The following is a 19,204-nucleotide window of genomic DNA, read 5'->3' on the forward strand; positions in this document are numbered from 1 at the left end:
CCAGATTCCAGCCCTCATAAATCACTAAAAATCACTTGATATCACTAAAGCTGTACCCTTTCATAACTTGGGACATTTTGGTTTTACAGGGTCATTTCAGATGCTCAGTAGGCGACACTGTAATAAAGACAGCTGATTTTAGGTCTTCTCCATCATGTGAACTGAAGAACTGTGAAAAATACATGGTTTGGTAATTCTACTCATGCTGCAAAGGAGAGTCTGTGGTAGTTAGGTCTCCAAAAGCATTGGGAGTTTCTGGTTTCAGCTTCTCAATCCATGTCTGTCCCACAACTGACTTCCTGGACCTTGTTCCTGAGAACTGGCTGATGTAGTCACCCCCAGAATATCAGAATGTAAAACTGCCTCAGTTCCTCTAGGTGAAAGCCCTGGCTTCAGAAGTAGCCAAAAGTGAACACAACAGAAATAGCAAATATATATATATATATATATATGTATGGATTTTTTATCAGTAATATTCTCCCAACTTTCAAGTCATTTGGAGATGCAGCAGACTCTCAGCTCAGACACAGCCTTTAACGGTGTGGTCAAGGCAGCTATTCATTCTGTACACATTTATAGCAGCATAAGGAAGGGGTTTTACTGATATAGACAAGATAATGGCATTCACACCCCCTTGTGAATGTCACTTTAACTGGTCATGAGAGAACCTATAAAAACACCTAGGGCTTTTTATTTGGATAAGGAGAAAGGAATTATGAATTGCACAAAATGAAAAGAAAGCATTGATTTATTATGGTGCCCTGACTGTTTCAACATCACAACCATCAAGTATAAGAAAAATCTGCTGGCCCTGTGAAAACCTAAGCAACACAGGCATCACCTTCATTAAGCTCCAAACCCTGAACAAGCCTTACAAATTCAGCTTGATGAGCAGAACTAATGGTCAGTGGTCTGACAAAGCATTTTTTCCCAGGAGAAAAAGCTGATGAGTTGAAATAAAACGTTACATGAAGGTATTGATTTTATTAAAAAATTTTAGGGGAAATAGCTCCTTAGCCCTGATAGGATATTAAATCCAGGATCACCAATACATTTAACCATTACAGCATCATGCAGTTTCTTATTAACCCACATTGCTCTGGTTGAGTCTAGACCTGTTTTGCATACCCCAGTAATTATCCACTCATCATTAACTACTCTTGCACAGCTTATTTTCTCTTCTGGCAGGACTCTACTACTTGGCACAAATAAATATCAACCCAGAGAAAGAACAGCTTCAGATGCAGCTCAAGATGGGACACTGAGATTTAGCTCCATACTCAGGGAAGGTTCTTTTTTACCCACCAGGAAACTCTCACAACATCCACTGGATAGCTAAAACAGCCTTCGGATCTCAGCCCTTCATCTTGGAATTTGGTAACCCAGGGTTAAAGCATCAGTGCAACCAGGCCAAGCAAAGGTTTGGAGTGAAGTCTCTGTGATCCCAAGGGACTGACCAGTCCCTCAAGGCTGTCTCCATAGAAACTGGGACAGGATGAGGATAAAAAAGGAACTGTATCAGGGAGCATTTAGTGAGAGAGCATTTAGTGAGAGAGGAAGTTTGTGAAGAAGGGAAGAAAGAACATTCTCCTGGGGAGAATGCTGCATTCCTCTGGAGCACTAGAATTTGAAATCAAATGTTCACAGATTGATTTGATTTCAGCTTTCTGTCCAGGCACTTATTTCATAGAATCTGTTACAAACTGGCCCCTGCAGGGCTCACACAGGTCATGTCCTGACTGCTTTCTTCTATGGCTTATTCTGAACATTTTCTGGTTCTGGTTCAGTGAGATTCCAAGACAGTTCCTTGAGAATCCCCAAGCTCTTTGAACACACACTTCAACAAAAGTGAAGGCACTCAGTATCTCTCAAAAACAGGCTCTTAAACATTAAGGGCTGCAATCATTTCAAAGCATCAGGGAGTTATGCACTCAGTTCACCTGCATATTGATGCAGAACATAGACATTAAGTACAAGGCAGCTAAAGGCAATTATTCTGATCATTAAAAAAATCTAATCAGAATAACTTTGAATTTTGTAGAGACACAATCAGAGAACTAGTCACCTTCCCATTTTCAAGGAGACATATATTTTGAAGAACTAAATACTAACCATTAGCTACTTTGTGCAATGCTTAAAGAACGAAGGTTTTGTTTAGAAAAAAAGGGTACAATTACACATACAGACACAAAATGTTGCAAATTCTTAGAAAAAACAACCACTATTTTTTCAGCATAAAAATATTAGAGACGAATAAAAACTTGACTTTAAAACTGATTTACTCAACTACATCCTTCCTTTGTTACTGGGACTGACCCTTTGTGTTGCTTCAGACCAAGCACCTGGGTTGGTCAATGGGTTCCCCAGTTGCTTCACACTGGGGAACAAAGCTACAGTGCAGAAGACGATCTCAGAAATCATCTAATGGCAGACAAACCAGGTTAAAAACCTGTTCTACCCATCAGTGAACATTAGACAGGTCAAAGCTGCCCACACCCACTGATGTTACGATGACCTCCCTGGGGTTAAGTAATCTGTACCAGTTGAGGATCTGAGTAGTTATTGACTTGAAACAGGGCTCAGAGTACTCAAATCATATCACCTTCCTGTGGCAAGCTTGAGTGAAAGTGACATGCCCCAAACCTTATTTTCCTCTCTTTCACTTATTATATTGGAGGGCAGGGAAAGGAAAGGGGCAGACAAAGCAGTGCTCTTGTCCACTGAAACTCAGCTGAAAGCCCGTCTATCTCATGTGATGGTTATCTAATAGATTCAAATGTCACCTTCTTATACAGAGCCTTGTAGCTTTCCCAGACAGGCTGTTGCAGTCTCCTCTCTCATTTATATTTTTCATAGGCTTTTCTTTTAGTGTATGAAAGGAATGAAATATTATACAAATTATCTCACTAAATTATTCTCTTTAAATTCTGCTTTCCTTTTCATGTTTGTCTCTGACCTACTGTCGATCCCATTTACATGAAAAAATTACTGGAGCACTTCTCCTATATCAGCATTCATTAGCAGCTCCAAGTGCCTGGCACACAACAGGGGTTTTGCCTACTATGCAGTTTGAGGATGTTTTCGTCAGAAATAAGAGCAGATAATGAGGAAAGAACACAAATCTATACAGTTTCTGTCACCACTGCTCTGTTTACTTCAGCAAGCAGTAATGGGGAAATCTTTTCATATGCCAGCTTTTTTCCTGCAGTTTGTGTAGTCAAAGCAGTTTTAGGTCTTTTTTCTTCCTTTTTTGCCATCATTTATTGCCCTTCCCCCATCCTGTACCACACGTATCAAGGTGTTCTGAGCAGCAAAGTTTAAACACACATGACTGTATACTTCTGCTTCAGGAAAATCAGGGGCGTGTTTTAGACTTGACAAGACTCCTCGTGAAATTACTGCTCCATGGACGTGCTTGAAAGTCCTATCTACTGAAAATGAAAGGCAATTGTACTCAGGATTCCTGGAAATCTCTACAGAAGTCTGATTGTCTGACTGGAAGAATGATTAAATAAATTTTTCTTCAAACAGTATGTATCTTTCTAGCCACTTCCTTATGACACTGCTGCAGGAACATACACAGACAGAAGTCTTCCCTAAGTGAAACATTTGAAATCTGAAAAATTTCCAGATGAAAATTTTCTGAATTGAATACTGTTTTCTTATTGCAGTTCCTGAGTGTGGCTCCCTTTTATGTCAGCTTTCACTTGAATGCTCACTCCGCTGTGATTTTATCTTCAGTACCTAGCAAAAACTGCTAGGATAATTTTTTTCTTAGCTTTCATTATGATTTAACTATCTTTTACATATCATATAACCTATATATTTAAAAAACCTTATCCAAAAATATGAGGTATTTCTAATGAAAAAAACCTAGCATGGGAAATAAATACAAAACAAGAAAACTCCCCACCCTCACGTGGGGAAATAGAGAAGGGTAAATAAAATACATGGTTGTATTTCTGGGGAGGCTTGAAAGCAGATACACGCAGATTCTGTTCAGCTGTCTCTGCTAGAGAGGAGACAAGGAGAAAACTGGTATCTAGGGAAGGGATTGTTTCAATTGTCTTTTAATTTGCTTTTTAGTCTCCCCAGCATGCTGGGGAGAAAGTAGGAGTCTTTCAGGAGAAAAGGCAAAGGGATTCTGTATAGCTGGGTCCTGGTTTCCACCCTTCTGACAGTCTTGTGTTGACACCTTTCACGGTGAAGAGACAACTCCTGACACACAAAGCTGTGTCAGGGCTACCCCTGTGGCTTTTCACAGCAAGGTCAGAGCAGCAATTTAACTTACTGTTTAACAGTCAGTTCTTAATTGGAAAACTATCCACTGTGACACTCTGGAGTGAGTGAGCTAATTGCCACGCTGGCGCAGTGTGGCACAAAGCAGGTCCTGCTGAGAGGACGAGCTGCGAGCCTCAAACACGGAGCGAGCAAAGACGTGGAGGGTGCACCCAGGCACACTGAGGGGATTTCTGCACCATTGCAGCCATGCAGCTTGCGACTGCCGGGTGTGTGGGACTTGCTCAGGCTGTAGGAGCTGCACATTCATAAGGATCACACATCAGCAGGCCTTTAAATGGTACAGCTTTCCTATAACAGAGCCATGCATCCTTTAGGGTTTTCATGTCAAAATACCGGCCAGTGTTTGACCCTGAGCACAATTCATACTGGTGGGTTATCACTTCCGGACACCTTCAAGCCCTCTATTTTACAAGACTTTACATTCCTTGCGGAGCTGGCCCTCCGCTCCTTTCCTCTATTCCTCTCTTCTGTTTTAGCTTTTCCCTAGACCCTAAAAAGAAAAAAAAAAAATTAGCCTTATTTACTGTGCTTTCTACACTGGTAAAAAAAGCTGACAGGTGCATGAGCAACAAGCATCCAAGGGTTTCTATGATTAAACACTCAACTTCACATCAGAGGAGATGAAAGGATTCCAAGAGCTAATTTTTTTTTTTTTTTACCCCTAATGAACTATCTTTAAATATTTAATGATTCTTAGAAAGCTTTTGAGTATGAATTTTTTGCAAATGGTACTTTAAGGAAAAAAATTCCCAAAGTAATCCACTTCTGTTCCTTTTCCTAGCTGATTTCTTTGCTTTATCTGAAGTGACCACTTACCTACTTGAGAAAAAGTTTGGTTAAAGATTGTTTAGTTTCTAAATAGGTAAAATAAAATTTAAATCAGCATTACTATGTTTCCTTTTAAAAGTCCTTAATAGTAAAAAGAATGTACCTGCATATAGTTTATTTGTAATGAGGACAAATAAGAAATTTAAAAGAACCCCCCAAAAATTCCCTTGTGTATACTTGAGTTTCCTAGTTACACTACATTATATAAATACTATATTAATAATGTAGCTGTGTAGGACTGGTCATCATGCACTGTAAGTTTAGACACTTTTTGATCCATTCTCAATTCTAAGGTGCAAAGCAACGGACTGGAAAGTGATTTCTCCTTCCCTTGAGTTAAGGTATCTCACCTGAAACCAGTAAAGACAGGATCTAATCTGAATCCTCTTAAAAACCAGTGAAATGATTCACCAATTTCAATGATTAAGACAGAGCCTTCCAGCACAGCATTACATCCCTGTTAGAATGGGAACACTTTTTAAGACGGGTGAAAATCCTGACACTGGTACACATTCTGAGACCTTGGTGCCAGTATCCAATACAAATAATCCCTTGCTGAACAGCATTCTTACATAAGCCAAGTTATCAACTTGTGTCAACTTAATGCTACTGAAAAAAGCAGCAGGGAAGCCTATGTATGACACAGTCACTTCTATACAAGAAAGTCTAATTTAAAAATAGAAGTATATAAAAAACTTGTATACTGAAACTGATGTCCAGATTTCTCTCAGGCTGAAGGTCCTACCAGATAAGATACCCCACTACCCATGCCTTTCTGCTGCAAAATATCTCACTGAAACCAGTGGTCTCTTTCTCACAATCTGAAAAGGAATTTGAGCAGTGATTTGAGAAGGATTTTATAATATTGTATATTAAAATGGAATAAAAAGTGATAAATGCTGTCAAAATTGTCAACAAGCACTCCTCAGAATGGATGTGGGCACACATTTGGATAGGAGAAACATGCTTTCCTTCAGGCATTCCTTTTACAAATCAAACAAGACAGGAACCCATGCACAGAACCTGCCTGGCACTTCTGGAGCTTGCACCTGCTGCAAAAAGCCTGGGCCTGAGATAGCCAGAACCAGGCATCAGCTAATGGAGAAAGCAGAGGGTAGAAAGAAGAATCAATGCTTGGCCCTTAGCAAATCTCCTGTGAGCACAGGGGCTGACCCACGCCCCCTCACAGAGTGAGCACAGGGAACAGAACATGGCACATGATCGATGATCCCCTCCCTGCACTGCAGCTGCCTCACTGCAGGCTGCACAGGAGAGAGCCTTTCGCATGATGCAAGGTGGCCTGTGCCAAATGCGTTGTGCCACTAGAAAAACACAGCAGATGGGCCAGAGCATCTGCTTTGTGCTACGGCTTCATTGCAGCACACGTGAGCCCTTTGGGCTTCCTCCTTGGGACCGCAGGAAGATTTGAGTTGCACTGGTTATTGTGCACCTTGAGAACCCAGCCCCAGAGTCTGCTCAGACATTTCCCTTTACCTTCAGTCTTGACTCAAGTCCAGCTCATACAGAAAGAAGAATTAGGGAAAAGAAAAATACAATAGGAAGAGCACTGATGCTTTGAAAGTAGCAGCACCGCTCAGAAGGCACATAATTACATTATCCACATAATTACTTTTCTTACATAGTTATTCTTATTTTCAATAAAATAATGGGTATGCATTCAGCCAGAGTAATTAGATTTAATTTAATAAAATATTAGTGTTTAATTTTGAAGGGAAAAGAATAGAAATAAGGGAAGAAAGAAACACCAGCTGTTTTTGCAAAGATAAAATCAAAGAGACAATAGCAGCTCAATGTTTTTCAAAACCCTAGCCACAAAGGGCTCCAGACCCTCAGGACTCATTCCCACCATCTCCCACATCCATGCAGGAGTTGTCACTGACTGCACTTAAGTTTTCACCTGTTGACAGACCTGGGATGAAGTTTTGCATCTCAAAAGCAAGCTACAAATGCAAAACCAAGCAGATTGTATGTCACAGGTCATCAGCCAATCTAATTATCTGGCTCCAATGATGCAATATTCCAGCAGGAAAAGAGCATTTAATTAGGCTGGCATAAACATTATAACCAGAAAAAAAAAAAAAAAAAAAAAAAATTCAAACAAATGCCATGGGTGGGCATAATCTTTGGGTAACAAACAGCAATTTCAATAGTACAGGTCACTTGCCAAAATGCTATCACTTACATCAAAAAATAAAGCGAGAAAAAGTAAAGTTGTATTTCAGAAATGCACTCTTTCTAGGGCCTAAGCCTGGAAAAGTCTCCAAGAACTGTGGATCTGTAGTCACATCATCCCAGGAGTTCTTGAAGTTGAGCAATAAGGAAGGCTCCAGAACGACTCAAAAAGGAAGGCAGCAGGATTCACATCCTGGAACAATTTCATGTTCACATCTAAAAACCTGTGGGGAAAGGGTGGCAAATGTTCCGCCAGATTAATTGGGCTGGTGGCCAACTTTGGCCTACAGGCTGTAGGTTAGTCATTCTCACTCTAAACTGCAGGGAAATATGATGTGAATATTAGCTTGACTTTCCTGTTTTCAGAATAAAAGACTGGATTCTAACCATAACTTCAATATCTTGTGAGCTACAAAGAAGCCTCCTGAGAAACCAAACCTTTCTTCAGCTTTCCTTGGTACCCCATCCTCAAATCTCTTGCTGTAGTGATTAAGTTGAAGAGTTTGCTCTGGTTCCTATTATCTAAGGCTCTTGGATTCCTTGTCCTGCTGCCCCTCTTCTCTCTGGTTTCTCTAGGTCAGAGCTTTCTCTATAAGCAGTGCACAAACAAGTTGCAAACTTGAGAACAAATGAAAACCAGGACTGAGTTCACAACTGCAAAGTACCTCGCTCTGAGATGAAGTCAAGCCCTGAGATTACAGACAGAAGAAATAGGTTACAGTGGATGGAGGAGCTCGTAAAGGAGAGAGAGGACCTGTGAATGCAGCAGGGCATATTTGTCTTGATTGTCTTAGCAGGTAACACCCCTGTCCTCAGAGGAGTTACCCTGAATTTACACTTGTGCAAAAAGAATTGAATCCTTTACACACTGCCAAGTTCCAACCAGCAAAGATAGATGAGCTTCTCAGGTACAACAGCATTTTCTATGTACAGTATCCAAGCAACCCAACAGCAATAACTGTGCTGCTTTTAGTACACGAAGACTGCAAAGGCAGCTTTTCTTTCCTCCTATTCTTCCCTATCAGAGGCACTGGACTCTCACTTGAAGCCTGAGCAATCTCAGAGGAAATGATGTAGCCAATCCACTAAAAGAACACAAGATTCGATATCCAGCAAGAAAACTTAAGTGTGAGGAATCCAAAGAAACTTCTGAATTCACCTGATAAACAGATGGATGATCAGCTGCAAAAATAAACATCCACAAAAGTGCGAAGGAAAGCAACCCAAACTCACTGCTTGCCTTTAGAACAAAAGGATGTGTTATTCCCCATTTTTCAGCGTTACTAAAAAAGGTACTTTCTGAAAGCCATTTTTGAGGAGAAGAATCCACCAGCTGAGAACTTGAAGATTACTCAGTCTGAATCCCCCAAGACTGACTTCTCCCCTCCCATTATTGTAATCACCCTTGTAGGCACCAGACTGGCACTCCTGGGCTCAAACTCCATTTTCAGACTCATCTGGTCTTCTCCTGAGTTCACAGATTTCTATATGGGTTATGGATATTTCATACTCATACAAAGCATGAATATTTATAAGAAGTACAAAAACGAGAGTTGGTTGTATTCAAGATACAAAATAACTTCTCTCAGGTGCTGATTTGTAAAGATGCCTTTAAGTTCCTCATGTTAAATCAAAATTGTGCAACTAAGCCCTTGTCTAGGTTACCCACATCTTAAAATACACAGTACTTTACTGTTGCAGGAGAGTCTGTCATTTCCCTTAAATCATCCTTGGCTTTTAGTGTCAATTTTCATTTTGAACAGCTGGAAATGACTCAGTTGTCATAGAAGATAGATATAGTCATAATTTCATTTACAAACGATTTATTTCTATAAAGTACATCAAAATGATTTTGAGTGTATATGTTTATTATTCAAGCAGTACAGCTATGAAAATAAAGGCAAATGTCATAATTTCTCTGAGTAATGAAAAAGAGAATTTCATTTTGTAAGAACTGTTGATAAACTGTGCCCAGGCTTTCTCATATTTTTAAAGGAATCAAATAATCTGTTCATTGAAGAGGGTGAAGGCAAATTCAGGTTGGTCTTGCTACCCATTATGACTGATGTTCCATGCAAAGCAATCAATCCTTTATGATTAATAAAGAAACTTCCTGTCTTCCAAAAAAGCCAAACACGTCTTCAAGTTCTGCTGTAAGTTTTAATGCACCATGTCAGCTGGAATAATTTGTGTTCTACCTTTGAAATAACAGAACTAGATCAGACTTTGGACCATTTAAAATGACATAAACACTCTGACCTCTCAGTTAGTTTTTAGTACTTCAAAATTCACCAATTTTTCCCCTTGCAATCCTTTAGTTTCCTAAGCAACAGCTCTTCAGATCTTATCAGCAGTCACTGAATCTAAACATAACTTGAAGACTACAGAAAATGCTATCGTGTTCTGGTCTGAAAGAACTTTCACAAGTACATCAGTTTTGCTAATCCAGGAAATTTAGTTCCTGGTTTCAGATCTTTCAGGATCACTGCTGCACCATAGACTCTGATGTCCCATCCGTTACACTGAAGTGCACCTTCCTCAAATCCCCAAAACCTTTTTTTTTTTTTTTTTTTTTTTTTTTTTTTTTTTTTTAATGAGCTCAGCAGTTTACTGAAGAAAATCAGTAAGTAATTACTCATTATCTACTCTGCCAAAAGCTCATGGTGAAGGCCTGGAAAACTTCCCAGCCATGAAAACAAAAGAATTTCCCTTATAATAGGGTAGAACATTTGTCACCAAGGCTCCTCATTTCCTCTTACCAGGTTTCAAGTCGAAAGGTGTCAGTTTGACACCATATGCAGAGCTGCTAGGTACCTAGATTGGAAGTTAGCACTTCTATTCCCTACAGACACAAGAAGTACTCACAAAGGTTAGAACAGATGGTGGGGAAGTCAGGAAACATATGTTTTTATCTGGACACCTCCACACTAAGAAATTAAAGAAACCACCTCTATCCTCTCTTAAAGCTGCTCTTTGTTTTTCTTGAGTTCCAGTTTGACAGAGTTTGTTCCCATCCCTGCTTTTCACCAAGTCCATTGATTCCACCTCTTGGAACAAGCAGAGAGCCCTATCCCTCCCTTTGCTGATTTCCATCACCCTCAGGAGAATGTAACAAGCAATCAGGGAGGGAGCTCTGCAGTAATATGCAGTGCTGCATGGAACTCTCTGTCTCCCTTGCAAAATTGTAAACAGGAATAAACTAGAGCAGATGAATCAGATTTTGCCAGTTACTGCTTTGAGTTTTAACTGCCCAAACACCAATTTGCAGAGAGACTCAAAAGACACATAAAGCTTCTACTGGGACAGTAGTTATGAAGACAATGAAGGGATATTTCCATTTTTGTCAATCACAAATGTTTTGCCTTGAATGAGATGAAAAATTCAAAACCTCAAATGTTTAAATTACAAACAATTGTTTCAAAGTGATCAATTTTGCTGTGTTTTTCCTGTAAAATTTCAAGATTTTGTTGAACTATCCATCACTCAATCACTGTATGACTTTGACTCAGATATCACAGAACTTCACAGAACTCACAGCAGAATTGCTCCATTTCTCTGTGCTTGGGCATCTCTGCACTGATTCTCTTTTTTAAAATATACCAGAGCCCATGATATGTTACCCTTCCTCTCACCTATCGAAGGGAAAACTTATGGCAGTGTGATAAACATCATCATAATACATTGCTGCTAAATCAATTCTGTCACTGTTTCCACCTCAAAAGGCAGAAAGACAAAGGGTTATATCCAAGATGCACAAGGATCAAACTGCAAAATGGCTTATTTTAGATGAAAAAATGAGGAAGGATAAAAGTTTCCCTAAAGAACAACAGCATTTCTGCTGACACACTAAGGTTACACACCAAGAGAAAAATATTTGTCTCTGCATAAGGGTTCATAGAAAGCTGATTCCATTTCCACTGTCATCTTCCCAACACACAATGGAATATCTTGATATTTTAAACAACCAATTCTCTTTCATGCTCCCCTGAACTAGTAAATACCTTTAATCAACAGTCAGAGGCTTTCCGTTGTCACTATTTAGTTATTTTATAAACACTTAATCTTTCTGTCCTATTTCATCCTAACACATCATTAATCATTGTGCCCAAAATCTTCTTCATGAGAAGGGATCACGAATGCTTGACAAGCACACACTGGTGTGCTTCAAAAACACCATAATGACAGTACTCTCTTTAACGATTAAATCCCAACCTTCTTAATGGCCATAATGGGATTTCAAAGGAAAAACTTGCTGGAAACACATCTTAACTCATCTTAATTCCCCGGGCAGAAAATTGAGAGGGATGCAGATAGCTTTCTGCTGCCCAAACAGTCTGCAAAGGGTTATAGGCAGCTAACTCCTGCTTCCTGGAGATGATTGAGCCATAAAACCAGTGACACTTTCCAAACTGTTGGTTTGGTGGTGAATTCCATTATTCCAGGGATGTTCAAATGTAAAAAATTATTCAAAACTTGTCTCTAAGGGCAGTTTTACATTTTAACTGGTTATGCAAAATTTGGAACCTTCCAGTGGATCAGTTTCAGCTGGACAGGAGCCTCCATTCACCAGGAATATACCTGAAAATGCTCTAAAATCTAAATGCAGCAGGCTACAGTGAAATTCAAGGAAAAGTACATCCCAAATCCTTGCAGCATTAATATTTACCATGCTGGGGATTGCTGTGATGATGCTAAAACTGGGGAAGGCTTTCTAGTCTTTTCTTGCCATGGCTTCTAAAAAACTCATACTTGCTGTAGACAAGCACATCTCCAACAGTAATCATGACACATATATGTACACTAGAATCATAGGAAAAAGATTTAAATAGTTTGAAAGTCCCAAGATCTTTTCATTAAAACATATCTCTGTCCTGAATTTTAAATATGTCTAAAAATCACTTATTGATTCAACAATCACTGCTCATTTGTTGTGGTTTTTTTTTTTTTTTTTTTTTTTTTTTTTTTTTTTTTTTGCTATCTGAAAGGAAGAAAGGGTAACTTAAATAATTATTTACAATTATGGATTACTCCACACTAGCTGGAGGAAAAATATTATTGATCACATTTTGCTGTTACTACAGCATGAGTATATGCAACATTTCATTCACAGTTGTCTCCAAAAAGACTTTATGATCATTAGGACTTCTAAGTATGAGCTGGTTAAGAATCTTAAAAAATACAGGGAAAAAAGGGAATACACAATCCTTATCCAGAAATAAGTTTCTTGGTGAAGGGTGTTCTGCCTTCATCCAAGAATATTTTTACTAGCTGAACCCCAAATGATTCCTTCCCAGTATTTTATGAGGAATTTATTCCCCAGAAAAAGTAATGGCTTTCAATTTTTCATCACTGCCTTTTTACAAACTGATGATAAATTAAAAGTATTCCCTCTGATGCATTAAGGTAGAGTATGATTCTTTATGCTCCAGTTACTGAAAAGATCAGAGCAGTGAAAATAAATGAACTAAGAAATTCTATGAAATATACAGTTCCTTTTGCTCTGTAACCTGGGCAGCTTTTCCAAAATCACTAGCTTCAATAGATTCTAAATATCCTAAGAAGAATAGAAGATGATACTCAGAGAGGACAATGCAGCAGAGCTATTGTGCCCATGCCTTTTGGAAGTTTAACTGTTTGCTTGACAGGTAAATTGTTAATGCCTGCTTTAAAAAAATCTTATTGCACAAAACTAAAATGGACACCAAACTCAGAAGTCAAAAAAATATATAGAAGATATGACTTTTAAAAAAATGATTGGTATTCACTATAGAAGAGATGCAATCTTTGACAAACACTGGACATGTGAACAGGTATATTATAGCAAAATGTGGGTGCTAGGGCACTTCCTCTTCCCCCATTTATTTCTGCCCTTCCTCTCAGTGCCTGCCTGAATGGTCCATTCCCACACTTACTGCTTTGTCCTGAATCCACTGCTTAGAGAATATCTACAGGAAGAAATACAGATAAGAAAATAACTCACTGTTCTTTTTTCAGCAGCCTCTGAGACACTTCTAAAAAAATTCTAGAAGTTGTGCTTGGAGAGCACACAAAACCTGAAAAATCATTTAGCAGTAAAGGGAGTAGGGGAGAAAAGGGAAGGTAGAATTTACATGGGGCACAAATATAAATGTTATGTTTGTGCAGAAAAATATCTTGTTGGGGGACAAAAAACTACTATTCCACTTGAAAACCTGCCTGTGAGTATAAGAATGGGACATGGATTTGCAGTATTTACTGATAATAAGACTGAACAAGGGCTGAGTGCAGACACAGGAAGTAAGTTAATCAAGAACATGCAGGAATATTCACATGGGCAAAGGCAGACATGATTTTGGGCTGCACAGGCAAAACCCAGTAACTACCACCAGGCAAGCACAGAAACACTGCTCCACATGACCCAGATCTGACAAGACTGACAATGTCACATCATTACAGCCACCGCTTCCCCAACACAACAGTCAGAGAAAGCTTTCCTAGAATTAACAACAGAAACGAGTGAAGGGTTAATTTTCCTTTGAGTGGAACATGACACACAACAGGAACTAAAGTTGCCAAAAAAATTTATTAAGCAGCTAAGAGATGATCTCTACAGGGATAATGCAGCTCAGCTCTGCTGAACTTAAAGTCTCAGTCTCTCAAGGAACTCAGCAAACTTATGCTGTGCTAGGGGAATGCTGACAGGCAACTGAAAGGTATGGATATTTTCCCTGTGTAGAAAATCACACCTCAATTCAATGAAGAAATATAAAGTGCAATAAATATAATAAATATATGCAGCTTGATCAAGTGAAGGCTAAAGAGCAACAAGACTGCCTTAATGAATTATGTAAAATAAACTCCACCATGGAAAAAAAAAAATAATTTAACATAAATAGCACTAATGGAATGAGAACAAATGAATTTGAAATAGCAGGTAAAATTTAGAAACCACTAAAATTATGGTTTCTGGGGAAGCAATTTCAGTCTTACTGAACTAGGCTGAGAAGAGCTCTCAGTATCACACACTAGCAAAGTAATGCACTTACCAGGCATTCCGGGGAGCTTCCCTACTTATACCACCCCAAGTCTGCTGCTTTTTGTATTCATGAAACAAAATTACAGAAGCCCCCAACCTCAAAGTCCAGAACTCATGCATGAAGCACAAAGAAAAATAATCACTTTTAAAATGGTCTTCAATTCCTGTTATGGGAAAAAAAAAAATCTAATCTTTTCTTATGCCCCCAATCATGAAAAAGCATTTTTAATGCGTTGTCAGGTCATAACAGCAAACAGATGCAGCTAATAATACCTCCATGTGAAAAAAAAAAAAAAAAAATGAAGTGTCTCAATTTCTTTTAAGCTACATAAAATATAAATAAAAATTATGTATATTGAGAAAAAAATATGATATTATACAAATCCTCAGGAGCTCAAATCATCACCGTGTTTACCCATACAAGTAACTAGTGACCTGAATTGCACAAAGCAGATTGGTGGTATCACAATGAAGATTTTTTTAGAAATCAAAAGGCATTTAAGATGGCTTCTCACAAGCAGATTGTATAAGTTTTTACAATGCAATAGCACTTTCACCCTTTTGCAGAACAGGAAACAGAAGTAGAGGCATCAAATGATTTCCTGAAAGTCTTTGACCAGGCCTGTAGTAAAACAAAGATGTGTTATGCACAAGCAGTGCTCCTGCTGCAAGCCACAGCCAAAAGGCAGGAAAGGAAAATTATCATTGTCAACTGTAAGAAAAGCACGGAGAGGGAAAGTATGATTAAGCTGTTACAGACTAGAGCAGGTCAGAACACACTGCTCCTTTCAAGCCATGCTGTTCAGAAGGCTGTCAAGAAAGAGAAAAATTTTCACATATGCCAGCATTTTGGAGACTTATTCTAGATCTTTAAGACCCTTTACAGCCTGACTCATTATGAATCACACAGAGCTCAGTCTTTGATGCACCTAAAAGTCAAAAGAGGTCTTGGCTAAGCAGATTTTTTGAAAGCAAAACTTTGAAAACAGTGTTTATCAGTTTCTGGAATTGTTTAATAGAAAAAGAAATAGATATTGAAAAAAAGATCTGATGTACTCTAAAGAAAATACAATTTTTACTCTCAGTCCCCTATAAGACTAACATCAGACCTGCCTCATGCATTTCTGGGTTCCATATTTCCCTCAGCTACAAAATTGAACTGTTTGTAGCTATAAACTTGTCACATTTTAAGTGTTATATTAATTTTAAAAAGAAAAAAAAATACAAAGAATTTTCTCACAAGACAGGCAGCAATATGTCCCCAGAAGTCATAAAACCCAATCAGCCAATTTTTAAGCAGCATGGACAGACATGAGCCAAAATGCCTCATTAAAATGTTCTACCGCAGTTTCACAATTTTCTGAGATAAATTACTCTACCCCAAGACCCTTTCACAAAAGAGTCTTTTTCCAAGAACCTGCCTTACAGCAAGAGCATTGAATAGGATGCAGAGGTAGGGATTTTACAGATTGAGATGCCCATGATAATTTTGTCTTTTAACTAAGGTAAAGTTACAATTTAAGAGAATGAATTACAAGAATAATAAAATAATTTATCCTGTCTGTATGGAGAATTACGGTGTTCTTTCCTCATCATGCTTTCCTTAAGAGGCCTTCCTATATAAATAACAACTGACAACATTCCACATAAGTGCTATGCATTTCTATAATTGTAAAAGAAATTTACTGACGACATGAATATCCAAACTCTTCAGGTAATTTACTATGCAGCAGAAGTTTTGACAAGCCTATTGTTGTGGTCATTAGAGGCATAGTAATTTATACTCTTTGTAACTCCAGTCAGAGAATCTCACGTTTTATCAACAGAAAGGAAGGCAACTTGTCCAAACTTGTCTTTAGCCCTAAGAGAGAGTCTTGACCATTACATCTTAGGCTTAACCCCCTTTTGGACCAGCAGTAATTCCTGTTGTCCACAATAATGGTGGGGCTGTGGGGTTGTTGGCTTTATTTTTGTTATCACTTTGGAAACCCTGTTCTTGGGCTTCCTGTTATGCTACCTTTGTTATTTACACTTAATCATTTCTGCTACAATTTCTTATTAATACATGCTCCCGAGCCACAAACACCCTACGTTTTGTACCTACGCTTGTGCTCCACATTTTCGGTTTCCCTGAGGAAGCACAACTCTGTAAAACCTCGTTCCCTTTCATTCATGGCTACCAAACCTTTAAGCTGCATTTATTGAAGCTTCTGCATTTTTAAACATATTGAAATACTGACTCTGCAGTCCAGCCCACAGATGCTTATAGGAAAACGACGTTACCTCTGAAGCAGAAAACAAGGCTAATCTTCTCCATTTTAACCTCTGTGGAGAAGCCAGAGGCAAGTAGAGTTTTCAAAAAAAGGAGGTCAGAATCATCCATTATGCCACCAAAAAAAAGTATAAAAATACATAAAAGAGCAGTTATTGTAATACCGGGCAGAGGGAACCATGAAAACAATTGCACAGCCCTAACCCACATTCTTTTGTCAATAATTATCCTCAAATGGTCCCAAGAAATGAAGCAGAAAAAAACCCTTAGCGGAATAACACTCATTAAGCAACTCAATTTTCAGCAGCGAGTGAGGGGCTGTCACAAGCGAATTGTTCTCTGCATTCCCTCTTGGGACATTCGCCACCTGTTCATTCCCCCTATTCCCCCTTCCTTGGAGCCAGGGGAAGGCTTGGAGTCACTCCAAGAGCAGCAGGACCCGTGTCTCGGCCCGCAGCAGCGGCCCCCGCTGCGATGCCGTGGGCGCGGGGCTGGGCCGAGGCCGGGCCGCGGTACGGGCAGGCCTGGCCAGGGAATCCCCCGGCAGCGGCACACGGGGCAGCCGCCTCTGGTGCTGCAGGAGGGACACGTGGCACCCAGGCTGGGCACCCCACAGCAGCCCCAGAGCAGGACATGGCCAGCCTGTGCCTCCCTGGCACCTTTGCGCAGCCTGGCCAGGGCTGATGGGCCCACACAGAGGAACGCCTCACAAATCGGCTGCACCAATCCCTGTTTTCAGCTATCTTCCATCAATTGCTTTCCCTGTTTCCCAGGGACTGTTCACAACTGCTAAGCACCTGTGCTTCCAGGTCCTGTGTTTCTACCCTGTTCCTCACTCATTCCATAGAGGCAGGGACATTGAACCGGCGAGGAATGGTCTACACGCCCCAAAGCTAACACATTTCTTTCAGGCTGCTTAGTTTATTATGAGTCACAATGGCTCCACAAACCTCGTCTCCCCAATTCCTCCATGTGCTTTCTACTTCTCAGTGAGAGCTCATGCTGGAAGTGGCCCTGCTTGTGAACAGACAATCCTCATAGGGCCACAAAGGACAGCAGCCACCCCATGACTGTGCCCCACACTGCAGACAAAACCTCCCCAGCCCAGGCAGGAACAGGCCCATCCAGGCTGAGGCAGAGCTCAACACAAGGGAAACCTACAGCAGGGGCTTGCTGCAGTCAGTCAGTGAATGGCTGGAGTCAGGATGGAGTCAGGATGGAGCTGTAAGGAGGAATAAACCAGGACCCTTTTCATGCTGTGATAAACAAGAACTCTGTGTCTCAGCTCATTTCTACCCTCTAACAAAGAGGGCTGCTGAAACATGAGAGCAGTTGCTGCCTTACAAGGATGTGCTTTTGCAACCCAGACTCTAACTCATTTTGGACTGGGGTTTTAGGATCAAGGAGTCAGTTTAGACATTAACTTTTTTTTTTTTTTTTTTTTTTTTTTTTTTTTTTTTTTTAAATTCCACCCTCTTTCACAAGAAAGCATTTTGTACAAGTACAACCTTTCTAGTGTCAATATTATCATAATATTGTCTTTTTCCAGGTGTTGCTCTTCCTGCTACCTTTTGCCCCGAGCATCTCACTATTCCCTCTGCTGTTCAGTATCTTGTGGGGAGCAAGCAGCAGATCTGGAGTGGGCAGGAGGTGGAGGCTGAGATGTGTGATGGAAACCAGGATATGTGGGGCTGCCCAGAGTCTTGCATCTGAGGGACAGCAGTGGCTTACAGCAGGGGACCCTGGCATAAGGCATCAGGAGCTGTTGAGAATGAGAATCTCTGTTGGTTTTAACTGTGGGGTTTGCAATTTATTTTTCCTTGGAAGATCCCAGAGCACCTGGGCGTTTTGGGGAAACTCATGGCATACTGCTCTTCTCCCATTGTCCTGAGAAACAGTGGGAAGTCTGTGATATTATTGCCCTTTCAATTTTTTCTTCAAGTGTCCACCTCTGTTTTTGCCTGAAAGGACATGAAACCAGTAAGTTTTAAAAAAAATAAAAAGCCTTCCAAAACTCATGAGAGGGAGTAGGTTATATCTAGCTTTTTTTTTTTTTTTTTTTCCCCCTCCTTGTCTCTGATTCTGATGGACAGACTAGTGACTAAAAATTCACTATGTGAATGTAGCCAGATAATCAAGCTCTACTGTGAGTTTGGACTAGAACCAGGTATTTGACATTCTTAGAAATACATAATAGAACAACACAATGCCTACATCTCCTGGTTTGGAATTAATTTCCTTACACAAAGGTCTCTGTAAGGGAACATGTACACCCAGCCCCTTGAAAGCACGAACTCTTGCACTGCAACAACATCCCTGATGGTGACTGGCCTGGGAAGGATCCAAGATAGCTGTTCCTATGGTCTAATTCAGCTAAGCACTTAAACAAACTGCTTCTAATCCTGTATTTATCGTACTGACCTGAGGCCTTCATAGAGATGCTTAGTGAAAAGATTGCTTCTTTTTCAGTACTTGTGAACATCATGCTGTGTGTCCCTTGCCTCAGGTCTGTGAATTACCCATTGTAAACAATATTTTTACTGCCTGTTTTTCTCCTTCTGATGCCCTACCCTTCTTTCCAGTATTTCTCAGAG

The sequence above is a fragment of the Hirundo rustica genome, chromosome 10, assembly GCF_015227805.2.
Source record: "Hirundo rustica isolate bHirRus1 chromosome 10, bHirRus1.pri.v3, whole genome shotgun sequence".
Classification (NCBI taxonomy): Eukaryota; Metazoa; Chordata; class Aves; order Passeriformes; family Hirundinidae; genus Hirundo; species Hirundo rustica.